The sequence below is a fragment of the Macrotis lagotis genome, chromosome X (genome assembly GCF_037893015.1).
Source record: "Macrotis lagotis isolate mMagLag1 chromosome X, bilby.v1.9.chrom.fasta, whole genome shotgun sequence".
NCBI classification, from domain to species: Eukaryota; Metazoa; Chordata; class Mammalia; order Peramelemorphia; family Peramelidae; genus Macrotis; species Macrotis lagotis.
The window spans coordinates 18,899,444-18,924,695 of record NC_133666.1 but is presented as its reverse complement, the minus strand read 5'-3'; the positions used below and the strand labels follow the sequence as shown (position 1 = coordinate 18,924,695).

General features: G+C 39.3%; 1 long non-coding RNA gene across 1 annotated transcript in view; it reads left to right on the top strand.

Annotated features, from left to right (window-relative positions):
* The window catches only part of LOC141499764 (uncharacterized), a 60,899-nt gene extending 41,153 nt beyond the window's left edge, over positions 1-19,746 (top strand). Inside the window, exons 4-6 of the long non-coding RNA XR_012471759.1 lie at positions 14,695-14,804; positions 15,604-15,726; positions 17,261-19,746. This is a non-coding gene — a long non-coding RNA (uncharacterized LOC141499764). The remainder of the gene's footprint in view (positions 1-14,694; positions 14,805-15,603; positions 15,727-17,260) is intronic.
* Positions 19,747-25,252: the final 5,506 nt, after the last annotated feature.

Sequence of the window (25,252 nt, the reverse complement as noted above, 5' to 3'; positions counted from 1 at the left end):
ACAAAATATTGAGGAAACATCAATGAAAAGGAAATAAAATTATCACTATTTGTAGATGATGGTGTAAATATAGAACCACAGAAATTCAAATAAGTAATTAGGTTTTGTTTTTTTTTTTTTTTGCAAGGCAATGGGGTTAAGCGGCTTGCCCAAGGCCACACAGCTAGGTAATTATTAAGTGTCTGAGGTCGGATTTGAACTCAGGTCCTCTTGACCCCACGGTCAGTGCTCTATCCACGCCATAACCTAGCCTAGTAATTAGCTGAAATTAGGATATAAAGTAGGATATAAAATAAATTCATGCTAATGAGTTATGTATATTATTCATAGAATTCAGAAAGAGAAAAAGAAACTCCAATCAAAATAGCTATGGAATGTCTAAAACAACTAACAACCCATCACAGCAGTTATATTTAAACAAATACAAAATATTCTTTTCAGAAATAAAGTCGGGGGTGGCTAGGTAATGCAATGGATAGAACACTGGCCCTGGAGTCAGGAGGACCTGAATTCAAATCCTACCTCAGACACTTAACACCTGGCTGTGTGGCCTTGGGCAAGTCGCTTAACCCCATTGCCTTGCAAACAAAAAACAAAAAAAACCCCAAAAAACAAAAAAACAGAAAAGAAGTCAGCCCTAAAGAATTGGAGAAATATTAATTACTCATGGTTAGACAATGTTAATATATAAAAATTAAAATATTTCCTAAATGATTTTATGTTTAAATTGCAACAAAATTCATCTGCAGAAAAGAGTTATAATCTTAAACAAAATAATGGAGGGAAAAGTGAAAAGAAGTGGGCCTAGAAGTATCAAAAGTCCAAAACTACAGAACAGTAATTATTGAAATTTTTCTGATATTGGTTAAAAAATAGAAAAGTGATCAGTGGAATAGTTTAGAAACTCAAAATCCAGGAGTAAACTGAGTGGTAAAGTTTTGACAAACCCAAGGAATGGAGTAAGGATTTGCTATTTAACACAAATTACTGGGAAAACTGGAAATCACTGTGGCAGTGATCAGTTTTAGATCAATATCTCATGCTCCATATTAAAATACGAAACAATTTCAGCCTCCAGAATCAGCACTCTTCCCAATGAACTATGTTGGAGACTGTAAGAAATAGTAAAGAGGGACAGCTAAGTGATGCAGTGGATAGAACACTTTCCCTGGAGTCAGGAGGATCCGGGTTCAAGTCTAGGCTCAGACACTCAATAATTACCTAGGTACCAAAGGAGGACAGAGGTGGGCGAAAAGACTGGTTCTCAAGAAAGCAAAATAAAATGTGTATGGAGGTAGAGAGGATGTATGAACTGGACCTTGAAAAGTAGATATCATGCAGAAAAGGTTTCTCTGGAATAGTTCTACATTGTTAGAGTCAGAGGTGAGGATAATGGAGAACTGCTAAAGAAAGTGGTACATGCACTTCTAATAGAGAGGTAGAGGGAGTCAGAGAATGAGCAAAGGGTTTCTATTGCTTTGTTTTTTAAAATCAAATTGGATAATACATGTTGATGGGAAAGAGAGCAAAGTAAAATCAAGTGAAGACAATTGGAGAATGGCTAAATAAAATTGTGCTACATGAATTTAATAGAATTTAATTTCTATACCATAAGAAAACAATGAATATGAAGAAAACAGAAAAGCCTAGGAAAATTCTTATGAATTGATGCAAAATGAAGTAAAGATCACCAGAAAAACAATATAATAGCCAAAAAATAGGGATGGGATGGATCTCTGATTTCTTTCATATCTGGAGCTCCTGGATGAATCAATATCCTCTAACTATACAAGCCAAGTTCTTTACAAGTTCTAGAATTAGGGAACTATCTGAAACACTAAGAGGTCTAGTGACTCAGTCAGGGTCACCCAGTCATTATGTATCAGAGACCAGAATTGAACCCAGCTCTTCGTGGCTTCATGACTGCTCTATCCATGATGATATGTTGCCTTTCCTACACAATGACTACAACAGCGCAAATGCAAAGACCAATAATAACAATAATGGCGAACATTTTAAAATGTTCTTTCAACACATCATCACATTTCAGCCTCACAATAGCCCTATGAGGTAGATACTATTCCCATCTCTATTTCACAGCTGAGGAAACTGAGAAAGAGCAGTGATTTAGTCAGTACATGTCTGAAAGTAGGTTTGGAACTCAGGACCTCCTGATACCAATTACATCACTCTATTTACAAAATAACATTAAGGACCACTGAGTATTGCAGCATTTTAGCAATCAAGGTTGATCCCAAAGAGAAAATGAGAAAATGTACATCTCTTCATCTCAATAGTGGGGAACATCATATAGTCTCTCAGATTCAGTAGATGTGTTGTGTTTTTGTTCGGTTACTTCAGTCCTATCTGGCTCTTCATTACCCCTTTTGGAGTTTTCTTAACAAAGATAAGGGAGTAATTTGCCATTTCCTTCTCCAGCTCATTTTACAGATGAGGAGACTGAGGTAAGCAGGGTCACACAGCTAGTGTCTGAGGCTACCAGATTTGAACTCAGGTATTCCTGACTCCAGGCCTGACTCCATTGCACTGCAGCTGTTTTATCTAGTTTTCCCAAATTGCTTATTTCCTCTTTTTTTATTTCTCTCATGGGTCTAATTATTCTTTTCCGTGTGCCTAATCAATAGAAGTCAGTCTATGGCTCAGAGTGACAGAACTACAAGCTTCTTTTCCTTCTGAGAATCCCACCCTGATTATTTTTCTGCTAGCTTCAGCCTGGTCTAGAAGTTGGAACTGAGATTCTGCTCCTGGAGTCTGAATCACACTGTTGTCACTCGCTTCTGGACCTGCTCCTCTCGTGCTATAGACTAAGGGCCTCCAAAGATTCCCTTCCTGAGAACAACTCTCCTCGCCTTGGGTGCCCTCCTCAGTCTGACCTGAATCTGTGATTCTGACCTGGATCTGTGATTCAGAACTGGGTAATGAGTGACAAAGCTGCTAGATAGCACCTGTTTTCACACCCTGCATGAGGTTTCAAGTGCCTAGGTAAGGGTCTTAGACTTCCTCTTATCATGATAAATATTCTTTCCCTATGCTGGAGTATGTTCTCTTGACCATTCTCCATTCCCCAGGTCCACAGATCTCTCAGCCTGCATATGATGATCTGGGCTGGAAAAATAACCCACTGACTTTTGTTGGGACTTCCCCATCAGGATTTGAGTTGATGAATTTTCTAGTGCTATTTGGAGGAGTTCTGACAAGGGGAGCTCTTTGTGCTCTTCCTACTATTCTGCCATCTTGGCCCTGTCGCAGTCCCCCCTCATTTAACAAATGAGGAAACTGAAGCCCAGAGGAGTTAAGTAACTTGCCCAAAGTCATACAGCTAGTACATGTCAGAGATGACACTTGAACCCAGACCTTTGACTCCAGAGTCAGTGTTCTTCAGACCTCACCCTTCTTTGTCTCCTCCAGCGGATACAGCCCAAACCAGAGATGATAGGCTAAGAAAAACTGAAGCTGTGACACTATCTAGCATAGAGCAGTCTAGTTAAAGGTACCAGTTAAGCTAACTTCCAACTTCCCACCCCAGAGAAAGCAGGGTTGGCAGTAGGCATCGAGACCTTGACAAGGACCAGTAGGATTTCAATGATGGTCTATCTCAGCCAGTGGAAACATTCTGTGGGCAGTTACTTTGATTAAGTGTATGTATTTGAAAGTAATAACTGCCATTTCTTTAAAACTAGTCTATAATTCTGACTTCTCATAGCTTCCTTCTGGCCTTCCCCCAGGCTTTATTGTATGAGCTCTGCCTCTTCAGTAGAGAATTACGGAATCACACAAACAATACTTAGGAGACTTACTTGCTAGAATATTGTCAATTAATATAGCTTACTAAGAAAATGTTCTTCTCTTCATTTACAAGTATGGTGTTGCTGCCTGGCCCCAAGACTTTTACAGGATCATCCCATCTGGATGGGACCCTGGAGAATAGGTCCAACAGCTTCCTCTTTTGGAGGAGGAAATTGACACCCAGATTGGGGGAGGAAGTTGCCCAACATCATGCATAGTCCTTTAACAATAAGTCCAGTTCTCTTTCCATGGTATCCCATTGACTCCATGATTTATGGTTCTTTGCCAGTTCTGATACATTATACGTTTATGATTCTATATACCCAAGATGTGAAGCCTGAGGCCTTGGGTTCAAGCCCAAGTTCAGGTACTTACTAATACATCTGTAGCAATAGGGGCAGGTACACATTCTAATACCTGGTCACCTGTATAAGTGACAATTAATGCATGTTCATCGGTTGGTCCAAGAGTGTAACTGGGTATAAAAGCTTTCTACCAGGTGTCATGAGCCGTAAGGCATAAATTCTTCGCCCTAAAGTTTAGGTTTTTCTTTTAAACTTCCCCAAGAGGTTTACCATCATCCTCTCAAAACCCTCCACCAGTAGTGGCCAACAGTCAATGAACAAAGAAATTCACATTTCTATAGCATTGTATGGTTTCCATGGACTTATAGCAGTGTATGAAAGACTTTTATGGTATGTTTTAAAGTTTGGGAAACCAAGGCCCAGCAAAAGAAAACAGTGACTCTGGAGTTCCAAAGAGAAGCAGTATAATATATATTTGGAACCCAAGTCAGAAAATCAAGGTCATATAAGGGTTCGTTGAAGGAACTTGAGATGTCACATGGAGAAGCAAAAATTCAAGAGAGGGTCACAGGAGCAAAGATGTAAAGCTAAAAAAGACCATATCAATCATGTTCAATACTACCATTTTAGAGATGAGGAAACTGAGGTCCAGAAATTCAGGTAACTTTTCCAAAGTCACATGCTAATTAGTAGAGAACAAAATTAAATCTGGGTCCTCTGATCCAGGACTTTTTCATTGAAATAATATGCTAGGGGGTCTCCAAGAATCCGAAGAGTGCCATGTAGGGGGCAGCCAGGTGGCACAATGGATAGAACACCAGCCCTGGAGTCAGGAGAACCTGAGTTCAAACCCAGCCTCAGACACTTAATAATTGCCTAGCTGTGTGACCTTGGGCAAGTCACTTAACCCCATTGCCTTAAATTTAAAAAAAAAGAGTTGCCATGTAAAAGAATAATCAGATTTTTCTGCATAGCTCAGAGGGCAGAACCAAGCAGAGGTTTTAAGACAGATTCTAGCTTTGTCTTAATAATAAAACTATGTGAAAATGGGATGTAGTATCTCAAGGAGGTAGTGAACTCTCCATCTCTGTAGAGTTTTTAGTGAAGGTGATATAACTCCTTATTCTTTAATTTAACTGTATTGGTACTTGGGTGGTAGTATTGGAGTTGGAATCAGGAGGGTCTGAATTCAAATAAGGCCACCGATACTTACCAACTATGTGATCCTCGGGATATCACTGAACTTTTCAGCTTTGGTTTCTTCCTCTGCAAACTCCAATATTAATAGCACCTACCTCTCAGGGTTCTTGTGTAAAAAAGGATATATAATGGCTAGCTGTTGTTGGTGTTGTCATTATTATCTGTATCTAAAAAGTAATATTTAATTTTTGTCTTTGTATTTCCATAGCCTAGCTGGAAATGTCTGAACAGTGTCTGGTATATACAATAGGTTTCTTAACGTTGAGTGGTACTGTAGAAAGTATTCTTGTCCTCAAGTACAGCTTGGACTCAATGACCTCCAAATTGTCTTCCTGTTCATAGATGCCACGATTTAGATTCCAAGTTCAATTCTCTTTCCACACTACTCCAGATGTCTCAGTTTCCCTGATATTCCTTTCTCAGATAGTACTAATTATCTCGCTAGCAGTAGTGGGCAGTAGCCCACACTGAGACTCCAATCTGTTACCGCGGCCTCATTAATGGCGCCTGTCCAACACTGTTCACTGCCCCCCAGAAAATAGCTATTAAAGGAGGGCTAAGCACAGAATACATCACAAAGGATCACTCCAAGGCAGGAATTATGGGTACTTGGGGCCACTTGGGGCCTGAGAACTCCCAGTCTGTTTGTACCTGGTAGAGGATCTGTCACATATGCTCAGAAACCATCTTAGCTGTTCCTGGGTCTTTTCTTGCTGGGAGGCAGAAGAGAAAGAATTCCCATTCTGGGGGTTTGAGCTGCTTGGGCATTTGCACAGATTGTCACTTAAAGCGTTCTTTAAGAGAGATCCAAGGCAGCAAGCTTCATGGGATCATGGACTGGGTTATTGTGAATATAAATCTTTGTGACATTATTGTTTTCTCCAAGGCTTGCCCCTCAACCCTCCAAAAGGTTGGCTTGACTCTGCCGCTCATTGTTTATTAAAATGCTTCTCACAAAGCACAAGGACAACTATTAACAGGCAAGGGAAGAAACTGGAGATGCAACTGGAAAATGATTAAAAAACAAACCAACCGAGGAAATAGCCCATTCTTAGAGAAAGATTGATTTATTGATTTATTTCTGAAGCACAAAGTGAGTTGCTGTGACCAATTCTTTTTTTCCCCCTTTTGCCAAAGCAATTCAAAAAGCCATATGTAGAAATTGGGATTTGTAAAAAACAAAGGGAGGAGCCATGCTGGAGAAAACCAAGGATTCAGGGATGGTTGAAGTGAAGTCTTGGGATCACAGATCCAGAGATGGAAGGGACCTCAGAGACCACTGAGTACAATCCCCTCATTTTACAAAGGGAGAAATTAAGACACAGGAAAAGTGAAGACACTTGCCTAAGGTCACTCAGAGAGTAAATGTCAGAGATAAGAACTGAATCTATGTCTTCTGATTACATGGTCATTGCTTTTTCCCTCAGGCAACACTGTCTTGTTCAGTTTAAAATCAGAAGTTAGAACCAGGACAAACGAGAGACATCTGAAAGAAGACTTGTAAAATATCCTAATAATTGGAACTATTTCAAAAGGAAATGGGCAATCGTAAGAGACACTGGGCTCCTTCCATTGGAGGTTACACAGGCTTGATGACTACCTGTTAAGTCTGGTTCCAACAGAAATTGTTCTTTTCTTTCTTCTTCCATATAGATTTAGTTTTTACATAGTTGTTTGGATATTGTCACTCCCATTAGACTGTGAGTTCCTTAAAAGCATAGAATGTCTTTTGTCTTTCTTTGTATCCCCAGGGCTTAGCACAGTGCCTGAAAACTAGTAAGCACATAATAAATGCTTGTAACTTGACCTGGTTCATACAGGTACTGACTGGACTAGATGGCTCCTAAGATCCCTTATACCTCAGAGATTCTTCTGAGATACAGATCAATAGCTCAGGTATAATATCAAAACAATTTTTCCATAAGACGTTTCTGTGTTATCACCAAAGACCACTAGAAAAAATGATATTTTGTTCATATCATATACATGTCATTAGAAGATGTCATATCAAAGGAATCTTAGGAAGGTAGCTAGGATGTTGCAAAAAAAGGGACCGAACTTAAAATCATAGCTCTATCACTTACCAGCCATTGGTGTCCTTGGGAATGCCATCTGCCCCTCCTTAAAACTCACTGCCCTCATCTGTTAAAAAGGAGTTGAAAATATTTATATTAGAGAGGTATAGTAGATAAACGCCTAGTCTTAGAATTAGTAAGACCTGAGTTCAGCTCTGATCTCTGAAACAAACTGGCTATCTGAAGCTAGGTAAGTCAATTAAAGTCTCAGGGTCTCCCAGGTAACACTCTAGGAATCTAAGTTACAGGTGAGCTACAAATCTATCTGTGAAGGGAGTGTCCATTCTGGGAGACCCTTACCCAAATGAAATCAGTGTCAGGACAAAAAAGGAAATGTTTTTCCTTCTCTAACCTCAGCCCTTAATCTTCAGTTAATGAGCACTGACCTGCTTTCTCAGATCATCACTCCTAATCTGACTCAACATTTCTCCTTCAAAATCTGAAGACTTCAGTTACCCTGTGTAATGTTATCTTCTCCTTGAACCTTTGTCCCCTCCCATAAGCCTCTCATAGCTTATCTTTTTTTGCAACTTCACCACTAGATGATCCCCAGTTTCTCCTGCCCTGTTTCTGTGCTGCTGGAGGAAGTCATGTCAACTGGGACCTTTTTTGTTCTTCTTTGCACAGTCATCATTCATGCCTTTCCTCTAAAGTTTGGGTGAAGCCCAGGACTCTGTCAAGAGGCTTCTCTCCTTACTTGATGTACTCTCTATGATCTCAATCAGCTCCCATGGGTTCAATGATCATCTTTATGCAGATGATACCCCAATCAATCCATCCAGTCTTAGTCTCCAATTTCCTGTTCAACATGAGCATCCCATAGCATTTCAATCTCATGTGATCCAGAGAAGAACTCACTATCTTTTCCTTAAATCACACACCTCCTTCTGAAATCTTCATTTCTGCCACAAAGATCCTTCCAATCATTTAGGGTCACAATGTCTGATTCATGATCTACTGCTCACTAACTCAATCTCTACCCCACCCCACCTGCATCTCCAGGGTTAAATTAGGTGTCAGCCCCATTCACTTCTATCCCCTTAAGGTCTCTTGTATTCATCCCCTTGCTTTATTCCCATCATCATCATCACTCTAGTTCAGGGGCTAGTCATTCCTCTTGCCTGGACTTTGGAAATAGTTGCTTAATTGTCTTCTTGTCTCCAGTCTCATACTTTTCCAATCCATCATCTACATAACTATCAAACTGATAGTCCTAAAGGTTTTCTCTTCCAAACTTTCCTCTTAAATTCAAGGTTCTCATCATCTTCCCAACATCTGGACTCCCAACCTGTGTCATCCTTGATTCCTTTCTCATCACCCCACTCCATATCCAATCTGTTGTCAAATCTTGTCATTTATAACTTCACAACATCTTTCCTGTCTGCCCATTCTCTCTACACCCACAGCCATTAGGTAGGACCCAATCACCCCACTCTTAGACACTGCAATAGCTCTCTGTTTAGTTTCCCTGCATGAAATTTCTCCTCACTCCAGTGTAACCTCCTTTCAGCTATCAAAGTAATTTTCTAAAGTACAGATCTGACTGCATGTCTGTCTCTGTCTGTCTCTCTCTCTCTCTCCCTCTCCCTCCCTTCTTCCCTTCTTCCCTCCTCTCTAGTGATTTCCTTTTATATCTACTATCAGTTGGTGGCACTACCGTGAATAGAGCACTGGTTTTAGAATCAGAAAGACTCATTTTCATGAGTTCAAATCTGGCCTCAGACATTTATTGGCTATATGAACCTATGTGAGGTAAGTCACTTAACTCTGCTTGCCTCAGTTTCCTCATCTGCAAAACCTGGAGAAGGAAATGGAAAGCCAGTATCTTTGCTAAGAAAACCACAACTAGGACAAAGAAGAGTTGGACAAGACGAAAACAACTCAACAACAACAGCATCAAATATAAAATCCCTTACTTTGTATCTGGAACCCTCTACAACACTTCTTCCACCATCCTGACCCTTACATATTCTGTAATTCAATGTAACTAACTTTCTTGTTCTTCTTCTCTAAGACACTCCATCTCCTGACTCAAATACCTTTTTGCCATCTGTCCCATGGGTGAATTACTCTCTTTCTTTACCTTTGCCCCTTGGCTTCTCCAGGTTTCTTCAAGACTTGGCTCAAATATCACCTTCTTTAAGAGGCGCCTTTCCTTCACTCTGAGATTACCAATCACTTACCTTTTACAAGTCTTATATGTACATTTTCACCCAGCCCTGACTTACCCAGTTCATATTTCATTTCAAGATGGGTAGAACTTCAGCATATAGGGGCATAGAATAGGCCAGTCATTATGACGGAAAACCAAGGTCCCTCTGAAGCCCAGAGAATGACTCAGTTCATGCCACTGAATACATTCTTATTACAAAGATGAGATTAGCACCTATGAATTGGATGTCTCCCAGTCTTCTGATCCTGACATTCCTCTCCTATGTTTGGAAGAACCACAGAGTTTTGATATGAATATGAGTCTATAGTAAGATAAGATAACTACCTCCAAATTTCCCAGATACTGAAGCCATATTTGCTAGTGGAGGCAGACCTGCTGTTGAGAAATGCTTGCCCACTCATGACTTCCTGTGGTCCTGATATCTGTAGGCTACTTTGGCACCCAATAAATCACCCCCAGGCCCAACTTGATTGCAATTTCCTACCTTACCTATATGAGACATTCCACTGGGGTTATGCTTGTCTATATTCCTCCATACATAGTCTCTGCCCAGAGTCCCATGTAATCTCATCATTGCCAAGGTCTCCCAGTTGTTGCAATGACAAGGGAATTCTTTCATAGCAAATATAGATCTAGAGCTGGAAGAGACTTAGAAGGCTATCAAATCTAACCTTCATTTTACAGAGGAGGAAACAGACCTGGGGAAGGGACTACACAAGGGATATATAGAATCATAGACTGGGAGCTAGAAGGGGCCTCAGGAAACCTATAGTTCAACCTCCTCATTTTACAGAGGGGGAAACTGAGACCCATGCAGGAGAAAGGAGTTGTTCAAGGTCACACATCTAGGAAGTGACCAAGCCAGGATTCAAATCCAATCCTTTTAACTCCAGAGATTTCACCAATGCATGGGACTTCTCAAAAGTCTTGAGGATGAAGATTCTAAAACAAGTGATATTTTTTGTTGTTCCTTCTGCAGAGACAGGATAAGGTATTTCTGAACTCTCAGCGAGGTTGGAGAATCACACCCCCTTGAATGTTAGCATGCAGGGGAGTAATTGCCTTCACTCTAGCAATATAACTCAACATCCCAAAATAACTCCTTTCACACAAGTGAGAACAGAATTTTTTGGTATTAAAATTACATGTAACCATCAATTAGACAACCAACAAGCATTTTAAGTCCCTACAATGTGCCAGAGACCTGTGTTAGATGTTAAATACAAGGACAAATATACAAAAAGTATCTGCCCTCAAGGATCAAGGAAAACAATGCACATATGTGAATCCAAATCATCTAAGAAGAAAAAAAGGTGGCAAATGGGGGATTAGGGGGTGGGGGTCCTGGGGGCACAGCACTGGCAGCTGGAATAGCAGCAAAGGTTACATGTGGCACTTGAGCTGAGCCTTAAAAAGAAGTTTCTAAGAAGTCCATGTAATAAGGAAAGAATCCCTACTAGTTCTGCAAAGGCATGGTTTTAGAAGATGAAACCTTGGATGAGAGGAACAACAAGGGACCTAGGAGTAACTAAGTGGCACCAGAGTGCATAGGGTGCTAGGCCTGGAGTCAGATTCATCTGAGTTCCAATCTGACTTCAGACACTGACTAGCTTTGTGATCCTGGACATGTCACTTCACCCTGGTTGTCTCAGTTTCCTCATGTGTAGAATGAACTGGAGAAGAAAAATGGCAAACCAAAAAATAAGCTAAATAGGGTCAAGAAGAGTCAGAATGACTGAACAACAACCAAAGCAAGGACCAAGGACAGTTTGACTTGATTATATTATGCATGAAGGGCGGCATGTGTGACAAGTCTGGAAAGGGATGTTGGGAGCATATTTTAAAGGGTTTTTCATGGCAACCAAAAGAGTTTGTATTTGAATTTAGAGGTAGCAGGGAGCTCCTACAGCTTATTTAATGGGAAGAGGGGGTAACATGGTCAGATCTATATTTTAGGGGAAAAAACAGTGGTAGCCAAGTGAAAGATGAACTGAATTGAGGAAAGGTGGAATAGGGACTGCTGCCACAGTCAAAGAAAGAGGTTATGCTTGTCCTGGAGTAAGGCGGTGGCTTTGTAAGTAGAAGAAAGGGAATGGATACAAGGGATATAGAATCAATGACACTTTTTTAGATATAGAGGATGAGGGTGAGTAGTTGTTTTGACTAAATTATATATAGGGGGCTGTAATTTTGTTTTTTTGACTTATTGCTTCTATAATCCTATTTGATCCTTCTTTATTTTGTGCTCCTTGTGAGGGGGGTTAGTTGGTTCCTGACCTATCATTATTTAGAAGACTAAAACAACATCACTTGGAGAATGCCATCTGTATCCAGAGAAGGAACTATGGAGTTTAAATGAAGACCAAAGCTAACTATTTTTAATTTTTAAAAGTTGTCTTATGTATTATGTAATTTTTTTTATCTCTAATTTTTTTTCTTCCTTTTGGATCTGATTCTTCTCTCATATCACATTCAATTTCGATCTATGGTTAGCATAGTTACAAATGTAAAGCCTCATCAGACTACTTTCTGTCAGGGGAAAGGGGGGTAGGATGGGAGGGAGGGAGAAAAAGTATAAAACTCAAAACCTTGCAAAAAAAGATTAGTAATAACTACCATTGTATTTAGTTGGAAAAACAAAAAAAAATATTTATATAGTAAAAATAATGACATCATTATGTTAGAGATAAGTTAACCTCTGTCTGACTGTGGCTGATCAGATCTTGGTTAGTTGGTTCTTGCCCTTCATCATTGAAGAAGACCAAAATCACTACATTTGAGACAAATTACAATGTCCAAATGTGGCTGATCAGACCAATATGAGCTTGCTCTGCCACAAGTTGGGCACAAATAGTCCAAGTGAACACCTGGGGTGTTTACTCTAAACTTACAGATGTCATGGTTCCTTTGAGTTGTTTCAATTCTGCCTTCCTCATGGAGTACACCCCCCTCTCTGTGATGAGGGCATGCTATGATGGGTGGTGCTGTGCCAGTGTCTCCCATGCTGTACAGTCAATTCTAAAGTTCTTGAATGAGACCTTCAGGGTGTCTTAGTATCACTTCTTCTGACCCCCTTGTGAGCACTTGCCCTGTGTGAGCTCTTTATAAAATAGTGTTTTGGGCAAGCGTTCATCTGGCATTCTACCAACTTGTCCAGCCCATTGTATTTGCATTCTCTGTAGTAATTTTGGAATTCCAGGCAGTTCAGCTTGAGAAAAGACCTCAGTGTCTGGTATCTTCTCTGGCCAGGAGATCTTCAGAATCTTCCTAAGACAATTTAAATGGAAGTGATTCAGTTTCCTGAAATGGCGCAGGTAGACTATCCAGGTTTCACAAGCATACAGCATTGAGATCAGTACAATGACTCTTTAGATCTTCAGTTTGGGAGTCAATCTAACACTTCTTCTCTCCCATACTTTCTTTCAAATCTCCCAAATACTGAGGCACCTCTGGTGATATGAGTGTCAACCTCATTGACAATGTGTAGCTCCTTGGAAAGTACACTGCCAAGGTAAGTAAACTTGTCCACAGTATTCAAAACATCTCCATTTGCTGTAATAGATGGTTCCACATATGGATAGTGTGGGGCTGGCTGATGGAGCACCTGTGTTTTCTTGGTGTTAGTTGTTGGACCAAAATTAGCACAAGCAACAGAGAATCCGATCCATACTTGGTTGCATCTCAGCTTCAGAGGCTGCATTGAGTGTACAATCATCTGCAAACTGAAGATCATGAACCAACACTCCCTCCACTTTGGTCTTGGCTTGTAGCCTTTCAAGTTAAAGAATTTGCCATCAGTGTGGTAGCTGACCTTGAGACCATGTTCATCTTTGGTGAAGGCATTTAATAACATGGCTGAAAAGTATAGCTAACAGTATGGGAACAAGGACACATCCTTGTTTTTCTCCATTGGTGACTGGGAAACCTTAAGAGCATTGTCAACTATCCAGAAACTAATGAACAATGCTGATGAACTTCTCTGGGAAATGAAATTTTGACATAATTTTCTATAAACCCACATGACTGATGGTATCAAAGTCTTTGGTCAGATCTACAAATGTTGCATACAGATATCTATTCTGCTCCTTGCATTTTTTCTGAAGTTGTTGAGCAGCAAAACCCATATCAACTGTTCTTCTACCTTTTCTGAAGCCACACTGACTCTCAGGAAGGTAACCAACTTCCAAGTGAAAGATCAGCCTATTGAAAAGACCCTGGCAAGAAACTCACCAGCAATTACTAAAAGAGAAATACCCCTATGATTGTCACAGAACAATCTATTCCCTTTACCATTATAGAGATGGACAATGAAGGCATCCTTGAATTCTTAAAGGATAACTTCTTCATGCCATGTAACCTGGAAAATTTAAGTCACTTTTTGCTCTCAGTTGGAATAGAATCAACACGAGGTTCTTTGCCACTTGCAAGGAGCCTAATGGCTTTCAAAATCTCTTCAATTGGAACTTCAGCTAGGGGTTGATTGAGTTCAACTTAAGGTAAATGGTCAATGGCTTCTGGCTTGATTGTTGATGATCTGTTAAGAACACTATGGAGGTGTTCAACCCATCTATCTAGGATCATGTCCTTATCATTTATCAATGTGGATCTATCAGCCATGAGTAGTTGAGAATTTCATCTGCCTTCTTACTGAGTTGAGAGTCCTGCATCTCTCTAAACTTTGTACTTTACTTTTGATGAAATGAAATGCTGCCTTCTTAGAAATGGATGAACTATCCTGCTGGTAAACCCTGTGGAGTTCTCATTTTTTCATTTAGCAGATTCTGTATTTCCCCATCATTTTGATCAAACCAGTCTTGATGTTTTCAAGTGTTCTGGCCCAGATGAGCAAATGCAGTGTTGTACACCAAATCTCTGAAAACTGCCCACTCATTTTCTGCTCCACTGTTGCCAACTGTGTGTTGGCTGTTTTCCCTCCACGTTAGCAACAAACTGTTCCCATTCAGAGAGACACTCTAATCTCTTGACATTAATTCTAGCATTCATTTTACCTTGAGGATGCCACTTTGGTTTAATGTGAATATTTAGCTTAGAGAGGATGAGTGTGATTAGTCCAGCAATCTGCACCACACATTGCCTTTGTCACTCCCACTTTCTTTTTGTCTCTTCTCCTTAGGATCACTTAGTCTAATAGCTCCCAATGTTTGCTACAAAGGTGCATCCGGAAGTTTTATTGCATTTAGGTACTTCTGATGAGGAAGTCATGATATGCATAAGTCTTCAGAGGTAAGTGATCATTGCTGTTGCTGTTTCCAAATTCATTCCTCCCAAGGCCTCCCTGCCATGTCTAATCAGACCAATATGAGCTCAGAAGGCTCTACTACAGGCTGGGCACAAATAATCCGTAGGAACATTTGGAGTAAAAGTTTCTCTCAATTTACAAATCTGACATTTTTTGGACTCCTGAAATTCTGCTTCCCTCATAAAGCACAAGGCCTTTGATCAGGACACGTCATGCTGGGTGGTATGAAATACCTGAATGAAAGAAAGAGGAAGGTATAAGAAGATTGGAAACCTAGGAAGGGGCCAGGTTGGGAAGGTTTAGATGTCAAAAAAAAGAGATTTTTATATTGGATCACAAAGATTGAATTTATTGAGTGGGGAGGGTAAGTGTCAAACTTTAGAAAAATTACTTTGGTAGCTATGTGGAGGATGGATTGGAGTCGAGAAAGACTTGAGGCAGAGACACCAATTAGGAAGCTACAACAATTGTTCAGGCATGAGGTGAGGGCCTGACCTAGAGGATGGTGGCATTGTCAGGAATAGGCATATTTGAAAGAAGTTGACAAGGTAGAATGACAAAATTTGAAAACAGGACATAGAATGGGGAGGGTAGTATTAGGGAGTGAGTCCAGGATAACAATGAAGTGGTGAACCTGGATAACAGGGAGGTGAGTCATGTTCTTGACAGAAATAAAGAAGTTTGGAAGAGGACTGGGGGTGGGAGGGAGATAATGAGTTTTATTTGGCAATGTTGGGTTTGAGATGCCTACAGGTTAACCAGTACAAAATGTCCTATTCGCAGGTGGAGATTCAGGATTGTAACTCAGGAGAGACCTATCTAGATAGCAAAAGACTACTGAAATTGCAATCAGAAAGATTTGACTTTGAATCCAGCCTCTGACACTTACTATCTGTGTGACCCTGGGTAAGTCACTTAATGTTTCTCATTCTTAGCTTCCTCATCTCTAAAATGGGGGCTAATCCTGTCTCTTAGGGTTGCTATGAGAATAAAGTAAGATAATATTTTTAAGCACTTTACAAATCTTAAAGCATTATAAAATTATTATTATTATTATTATTAATTATTATTAACAGAATAGCAAAACAAAATATCAATTGTCCCACACTAAGACAGATATTTTTCCCCCTAGGATTTTTCTCCTCACTGAGCGCGGTGTACAGAGGCTTTAATTCATCCTCCACTGTGTTCAAATCTAGGTACCATAGAAACCCAATAAAACAGAGATTATAACAATTCTGCACAAGAATACTCAATGTTTTCAACTATTAGTACACAGAAGAAAAACTATTTTAATGTATAGTTTGATGTAAAAAAAATAAAGAGCAAGTCGTTAGCAAGCCTTATCTTTTTAGGTTAAGTATAAAATTATACTATTCTTTAAATAAAAGAAGAACTACATATCCCAATAAAGTCGACTTATAACCCACATATCTTTGTAGAACAGAGAGGTGACATCATCCTATATATTCATGGGTATGTTGAAATCATGAAGTAGAGAGCAAGGAATCTTTACAACACTCTCTCAATATTTTCTGGCAGAAAATGGAGAGGGACAGTTAATAAATTGAATTAATAAAATCAAAAAGGGTCTCAATGTCCAATATGATAGAAATTCCTTGAGAATTAGGTCCTCTTTATTTTCTTCTCTGAATCTCTATCACATAGCACCAATGCCTAGTACTTAACACTTATTTATTGAATGAATGAAAGCTAATAGGATTCAATTTAATTGGGATAAATGTCAAATCTAGATCCAAAGTCCAATTATCCGTCAGACAGGAGAAGTAAAACTTGACACTCAGAGATTCTAGTGGGCTACAAGCTAATAAGACAAGGTTAATGAAATCTTAGGTACTTTTTTGTATAAACATTTTCCAGAATTAGGGAAGTGTTAGTACCACTATTCTCTGCCCTGGTCAGACATGTTAATAAGGTCATAGATGAATTCGATTTAATCGTTCTTAATCTAGGTTCTATAGAACCTCAAAGACTTCATGGATACATTTCAGAGGGTCCATGAACCTGGATGGGAAACACTCTTCATCTTTATTTCCATATAATTAGTTTCTTCTGTAATCTTACATATTTTACTTTTTTGCATTCAAAATATGCTTCTGAGAAGAAAGGTCATGGTCTTTGCCAGACCACATATGACCATCAACTTCCAGAGGACTGAGCATTCCATAAGGGGATGAGCTGAAGAACCTAGTGATGCTTAGCTAAAAAAGGAAATATTTGAGAACCTAAGGATGGAGGATGATTACTATCTCCAAATATCTGAAAAGTCATTTGAGAGAGGGAAAAGCATCTCCTTGTGCTAGGCCAGAAGTTGGAACCAGGAGAAAAGTGGAGGGGGGAGAGGGAAAAGCTGCAAAGAGTCAAATTTAGGTTTTACTTGTGCATGAATTTTCTAGTAATTGGGCTTATTCAAAAATAGAACAGTTGGATCTTCAGGGAGTGAGACCCTTCAGTGGAGGCCGTCCAGGATGTTGTGGAAGATATCCTGTTTCATGTGAAGTAGTTGGTCTCAGGGATCTTGAAGATATTGGTTCTCAAAAGATGTTCCCCAGGTTTTGCTGGGTGGCGCACAAATTCCATATGAGGCAGCATTGGATTTGGAGTCTGAAGGCCTGTATTCAATTTTCCTCTGGCACTGTGTGTTCTTGGCCAAATAGCTTCACTGCTCTGCCTTTCATTTTCTTGATCTGTAAAATGAGATGGGCTGCTGTAAAATGAAAGGTCCCTTGCAGTTTTAATTTTAAAATCTTCTATGTGACTTTGGGAAAATAATTTGTCTTCTCTATGCCTCTGGTCTCTCTTCTGTAAAATCAGAGGGTTGCATCAAATGACCTCTAGGGCCGCTTCCACCTCTAAATGTATATCATGTTACTGCAAAAAATATCAATAATTTCATTTAATATAAATTTCCCTTACCCAGCATACAGAGAAAGCTAAGTATAGTAATTGCAAAATCAACAAGACTTGCCTATTATACGTGCACATTAACCTCAAAACACATTAGACCTTGAACTCCCAAAGAGTTTTTAAAGTTTCTGCTGTTACTGAAGGGAAATGGTGCATGCAGTAGTCTCCTGACTCTTCCAAAACATTGGCAACTGAAACAGTTAGGGTGCTATGATAAGTTATGGCAAAGAATACTGTGCTGTGTGCAAAAATAAAGGCTGAGAACCATTGCTCTTAGGCCTCCTCCAGTGCTGAGTTTCTGGGATTCAGGAGAAGCATAACCAGCTCATCAGACATCACGTGGCTATTAAGTGGGGATGCTGAAAAGGAACAGATTCCCCAATTTTCTGCTCCAGCCAACTTATAGCCCCTTGCATTTTCTGGATTATGTATACTATATTTATCAATTCTACAGGTTAATTATATGTTGCTTAAAAATATCTCCTTTCATCCATTTTTAATTTAGCATCATTAATTCCATTTCAAGAATTCTCATTAAAGACATTAAATGGAAAAGCTGTTTACCCCAATCCATAAACAAATACTAAGATTGTGCATTTCTCTCTGGAGCCCTTTTAGAGTTTGCATCGTTAAGCTTTTTAATTGTAATTGATTCGCTTCAGTCTTTTCTGAGTATTGAAACCAGAGATTTGTTGTCCTAATTTCTGATGGACCTTACACCAAGCCCAGCAAAACATTCTGATGCTGATGGGTCATTATCATTGGAAATATTTGGAAAGATTAGTGTCTGACATCAAGATGGCCAATCTACCTACAGGACTAAGACCAATTGTGTCAGAAAATTGGGCAAGGTATTAAAGGAGCTCCTTAGTTCTATTCACTTTCCTTCAAGACCCCCAAAGAACTCATGTAAAAGAATTATGAGAACTAGGAAGGTACTTAGACCACTACAGACTAAACAGAAAAATTCAGGCAAATCACAGTTCCTATGGATTTTTTGGTCAATGGGACATTAATTATGCCTCAAAGAGGTCAAAGACAAAAGAGTAAGATTCATATATACAAAAATATTTATAGAGGCACTTGTAGCAAAGAAATGAATGCAAAGTAGGTGTTCATTAGCTAGGAAATGACTCTACAAATTAAGATATGAATTGAATGGAATATTATTCCCTAAAAATGATAAATGCAATGAATTTCAGAGTAATCTGGGAAAACTTGTATGAACTGATGCAGGGTAAAATGAATAGAATTAGGAGAACATTTTATACGATAATGCATTCTAAAGAGAATCAACTTTGGAAAACTTAAGAACTCAGATGAATGAAATAACCAACCATAATACTATGACTAATAATAACTTTCATATGTAAATGATTGAAATTGTGAAGCACTTTATACATATTATTTCATTTGATTTTTAGAAGAACCCTGTGAGGGTAGGGGCTTTTATTGTTTTCATTTAACAGATGAGGAAACTGAGGCTGGGGGAGGTTATGCAATTGGCCCAGGGTCCCATACATAGTAAATAACTGAACCAGGATTCCAACTTAGGTTTTTCTGATTCTAAAGTAAATAATTTATCCGCTGTAAAGACTGGTGACAATATATGCCACTCACCTCCTGGCAGAAAAGTGATGGACCCCAGATGAAGAGAAAGATGCATAATGATACAGAACTAGGTTTTGCTTGACTATGAGCATTGGGTCCCAGGGTCTAATTTGTTTGATCTTTGCACTGGAAGTCCGAATAAGAGGAAGATGGGATAGGGTAGCAAGAAAGTAAAAGAAAGGAAAGAGAGTCACTGAAAAATTTCTTTTCATTAAAAAATGCATAAAGAAGAGGAAGCCAGACAAAATCATAAATAAGCAAAGCAGCTCTGAAACTTACATATTGAATTTGTGATTTAAGCAACCTATACATATTAGAACAGGGAAAGAAAAGCAAAGGAGACAGAAAATGGTAAGGAAAGGAAAGAGGAAAGGAGAGAAGAGTAGAAAGGGGGAAAGGGGCAAGGGAGAAAGGGGAAAGGGGGTAGGGGAAGGGGAATGGGGAAGGGGAAGGGGACAAGGGAGAAAGGAAAGGGAGGGAAAGGAAAGGAAGGGGAAAGGGGAATGGAGAGAAGGGGAGGGAAAAGGAAAGGGGAAGGGGAAGAAGGGGAAGGGAAGGAAAGCTGGATGAGCAACCCTCCCATCAGAAGCACCAGACCTCCCTGAATACCCCAGGCACTTAACAAATTCTAATTAATTCTTTGGGCCTCAATTTCCTTATTTGTAAAATGAGAGTCTCGCAAGATGGTCTCTACATCCTAAGATTCTATTACAATTTTGTTATCAGTATGTGGTACAGGATAGAGAGAAATGAAAATCCCTAAAGCAGTGCTGCTTTCCTGGTCTCCCAAAGCTTTGCCTTTCTTCCAAGTTACAGCTGAACAAAGGATGCTGCTGCCAAATTGGAAAGTTGTCAGATTGAGAAGGGAAAAGACGGGGTCTGACTCTAAGCCAACAGGGTCTGCCATTAGATTGTGATTGTTGCTGCTGGAGGTGTTTTGTTCATGTCCAACTGTTTGTGACCCCATTTGGGGTTTTCTTAGCAAAGATATTAGAGTGGTTTTGCCATTTCCTTCTCCAGCTCACTTTACTGATAAGGAAACTGAGGCAAACAGGACTAAGTGACTTGCCCAGGGCCACACAGCTAGTACATATCTGAGGCTGGATTGGAACCTAGGTAGCAGAGTCTTCCTAACTCGAGGCCCAGTACTCTATCCCTCATACCACCCCCACCTGGGCCTGCCATTAGGAGTCTTATAAAAGAGAAATTTAAGTGTCATAGTGAATAAAGCCATAGACCTGAAGTCAGGAAGTTTGAGTTGGGATCCTGTCAGACACTTAGTAGTTGTGTGACCCTAACAAGTCACTTAACCTCTCAGTCTCAGTTTCCCTATTTATAAAAACGAAAAAGTAACAGAACCCACCTCACTGGGATATTGTGAAAATCAAGTGAGGAAACAATTGCAAATTGCTTTTTAAACCTAGACATATTAATGTAAAAAAAAGCAATGCTTTTGTATCCTATTCACCTTTCCCCAAACAATCCCCTATTCTACTATGATGCTAAATATAATTTAAATAGATGTTAAAACATTTCTATTGTTTCATCATTTTTCAGTCATGTTTAACCCTTTGTGACCCCATTTGCGATTTTCTTGGCAAAGATACTGGAATAGTTCGCCATTTCCTTCTCCAGGGTATCCATTTTGTCAGGCAATCAGAAGCTGAGTGACCTGTCCAGATTCAAACAATTAGGAAGTATCTGAACCTGGATTTGAACTCAAGTCTTCCTGATTGCAGGCCCAGTGCTCTTATCCACTGAGCCTTCAGCTGTCTCAGAAATAAATTTTTTTATGTTAAAGAAAAATTGCTTTTAATAAAAGAATTTTTATGAATACCTTCCTTTTCCAAAAAAGAAACCTTCCCGTAGGTCCCCACTTTGATAATGAATGACCTTGCCCCCTTTGACATCACAATGCTTTATCAGCCCTTCCCTAATGCACTTACACCATAATATTTTGTATTGTATCTATGTGATATGTCTGACATCTACATAAATTGGAAGTCTCTGGGGCACAGGGGTCAATATCTTTTATTTTAACTTTGTGAATATTACCCTGTACCCAATATAATGCTCTAAAGACAACAGGGATTTAATACATGTTTGTTGAATGAACAAATGCACAAATAAATGAATTGATTCATCTATGCATCCAATCTAGGCCAAAGACAAAGTGTCTGGTTTGTTGGTTGCTGTTTTGTTCAAACACTGTCATTAATAGCTTCTGAATTATGCAACAATTTCTCAGATGTTAATCAGAATAACACAGCCACTGCCCAGGTTTTATCTCCACCATCTTCTCAGATGCCTTGTCTTCCTGTGTATCCAATTAATGGAGAATTCTCTTCATTGATTGTGTCAGTTGGCTTTGCACACTTACAAACTGTCACTGTAGATTTTCCCCGGTTCACCTATTATGTATGGTCACCCATACCCCCCCCCCGACTTTCCTTCCATATTCAGATTTCTCTTTGAGAATTTCTAAGAGCGTCTGTGACCAAGGTACCAATGATGATTTGAATAGCCTTGGACACACCATCACATGTCCACAGGAGTCCCCTTACTCGCAACCAAGGGAAAAAAATAATAACTCCAAAACCCTTTTAGATCTAAAAGAATTTTCGAATAGTAGAGTTTCTTGTGCTCATGCTAGTTAAGTTTCCAGACATTTGAAAGAACTTCCTCAAACCTTTGTTCTCTTTAGAAGACAGCATAGGTAGAGCTTCACTGACTCAAGCTATAACCTCCTACGTATATGTTCCAAAGCCTTAAATGGACCAGTCGCATTGAAAATAAGAATCCGTAGAATTTAAATAACACTTTAAGGTTTTCATATTGCTTTATGAATATTCTTTCTTTTGATTATCACAATAACCCTGAGAGACAGGTGCTGATCATCCCCATTTTACCTATGGGGAAACTAAGGCTGGCAAAGTTAAACATCTGAGGCTATATTTGAACTTATTTCTTTCTGACTCCAAGCCCAACACTCTACCGCCTAGTTGCCTGTCAGAAACAAAATGATATAGTGAAAAGAACTTTAGTCTTACAGTCGGAAGTTGTGGATGCAGGTCCTAACATTGTTATTTACTTACCATGGAACTTTGAGCAATTCATATAACCTTCCTGAAACTCAATTTCCTTATCTCTAAAATTAAAGATGTACTTTTTATTTTTAATGAAAAGAGTTCTTTAAAGTTCAAGCAAAGAAGGAACACAGGAGGACATGAGTTCAAATCTCATCTCAGACACTTGCTACTTACTAGCTGTGTGACCTTTGGGATAGTCCTTAACCCTATTGCTTCACAAAAAACAGAAGAGGTAGGAGGGCACTCTGACTTATGTTCCAAAAGGTTCAAAAAGATCAGATACAAGGAAGAAGGAAAAAAACAGAACTGGACACATGGATATTAATAAGTGACATGAGGCTCTCCTCAAGGAGAGGGAAGCCAGAGTCTCTTTCTGCATGCCAAGGAATGCTGAATGATGTGGGTACTCAGGTGTTTTCAGATAAAAAGATCACCTAAGAAAGGTCAGAAGAAGACGAAACAAATAATGCCTGCTGAGAGGTATGAGGGGGTTATAGCTAATGATCAGACACCAATCATGAAGAAGACCACTGAATTCCTGGGATCTGTATCTAAGATGTGATGAAATATTTCCCATCACTTGTCAATGGGAGTATTCATGTAGTTACATAAGAGTGGGCCGGAATTAACCTAAAAAGCATTACTAAAGATTCCTAAGTCATAACCAAAGAAATGAAGACCTCAGGAACATAAATGGTGTTTCCAAGGCAGCTGCCAAATGAAGGCAAGGCTTCAGAAAAGGGATTCAGAAAGTGACAGAGACAAGAGACTTAAGAAGGCACAGAAGAATGGGATTCAATGTTCTAGATCTTGGAATGAGGGACTTTTGGCTAGGGTTGGAGAACTACTAAGGAGTTGTTGAAAAAAAAATATCAGGAGCCTTATAAATCTAATCAAAAGGTCTTTACACTGAACAGAAACCCCAATTACACAAATTGTCTATGGATATTTACTAAAGTGGATGCCATGGAGAGAAGTTGCACTATAAAAGGAAGAATAGAAGAAATATTCAGAAACTTGCAGAAGAAAAAAAAATCCAAGAAAGGAGCTGGCAACAAAAGTCCTGGCCTCAGTGGTCTCTATATAACTGCACAAAACATAGGTATAACAAGCAAGGTGAACCAGAGATTCTAACAAAAGGAAATAAAAATGTTGACCTTGGAGGTATAAGATAAAATGATAGCACAGGCTTTTGGAAGACTGAATCAGCTAATCACAGATTCCAGCAGGTTCTCCTAAAATATAATCTGGGATGACCTTGAGTATGGCCCCAGAAACAGACGCTTCCTGCTCACTAAGTACAGCTAAGTACAGAGCATCTTATCACCGATGGGCTGGCTGCCAAGTCATAATATTTTTTTCCATATGACAATCATGCAACAAAGAAAAGTACAAAATATCCCTCCATTTCTCGTGATCCCTTTTGCTTCTCTCTCTACAGCATCTTTTTTGGTGGTCTCATCAGCTTCTGTGGGTCCAATTTCAATGCAGTTGATTCCTCAGTTGATATTTCTTGCCCAATTTCCTTTCTGAGCTCCTGTACCCAGTTACCAGTTCCCTGTCAAATGGATGTCCCATAGGTATAGCAAACTTAACACATCCCAAATGGGACTCATTATATTCTCTTTTCTTTTTTTGTTTTTTGCAAGGCAATAGGGTTAAGTAACTTGGCCAAGGTCCCACAGCTAGGCCGTTATTAAGTGTCTGAGGTCGGATTTGAACTCAGGTCCTCCTGACTCCAGGTCCTGTGCTGTATCCACTTTGCCACCTAGAGCAGTAGATTCTCTTATGTCTATCAAGGAACCCAGGTTCTTTCAATCAACCAGATTCACAATCTCAGAGTCATCTAAAATTCTCTCCTCTAGTTTGTTCAATTGTTTCAGTTATGTCTGATTCTTTGTGACCCCATTTGGAGTTTTCTAGACAGATATTGGAGTGGTTTGCTATTTTTTAATCCAGCTCATTTTTACAGATGAAGAAACTGAGGCAAGCAAGATGAAGTGACTTGTTCAGGCTCATACAGCTAATAAATGTCTGAGATTGGATTAGAAACCAGGAAGATGTATCTTCCTGACTCTAGGCCTGCTACTCTACCCACTGCAGCACCACCTAGTTGCCTTCCTCTCTCATTCTATAATCAGTTCCCAAATCTTGTTGATTATACTTCCATAGCATCCTTTGTATTCGTTCCCTATTAGTATTGTTAGTTATAGCAATAGCCAACATTTATTTGACTATTTAAAGATAGCAAAGTACTTTAAGTATCTTAATCTCAACTAATCTTCACAATAATTTCATGTGGTAAGTACCACATACTTTTGTGTCCATTGTAAAGGTAAGGAAACTGAGGTACAGTCAGGTTACATGGCTTGCCCAGAAGAAGTTCAGACTATTAAAATCATATGAAAGAATGATCCCATTCACATTAATAGGAAATGCAAATCAAAGCCAACTCTGTTGTTTCACTTCTTCACCTAGCTAATTGTCAATGATGACAAAAATAAATTGAAATAGTCATCGTTGGTGGGACTGTAGGAAGACAAGTACACTAATATACTATTCATGGAGCCATTGAGGGGTGCCATCTTTCTGCTAATTAATCTGGAAATATGTTTAAAAAAAGAGGACTAAAATATCAATACTGTATTTCCCTAGGAGATCTCACTGCTCAGTATATCCCTCAAGGAGACCAAAGAAAGAAAGGGGTCCCATAGATACCAAAACATTTATAATAGTACTTTAAAATGAAGGAAAGAATTAGACACAAAGTAGATGTCAACTGATTGAGGAAATACCAAGTAAAA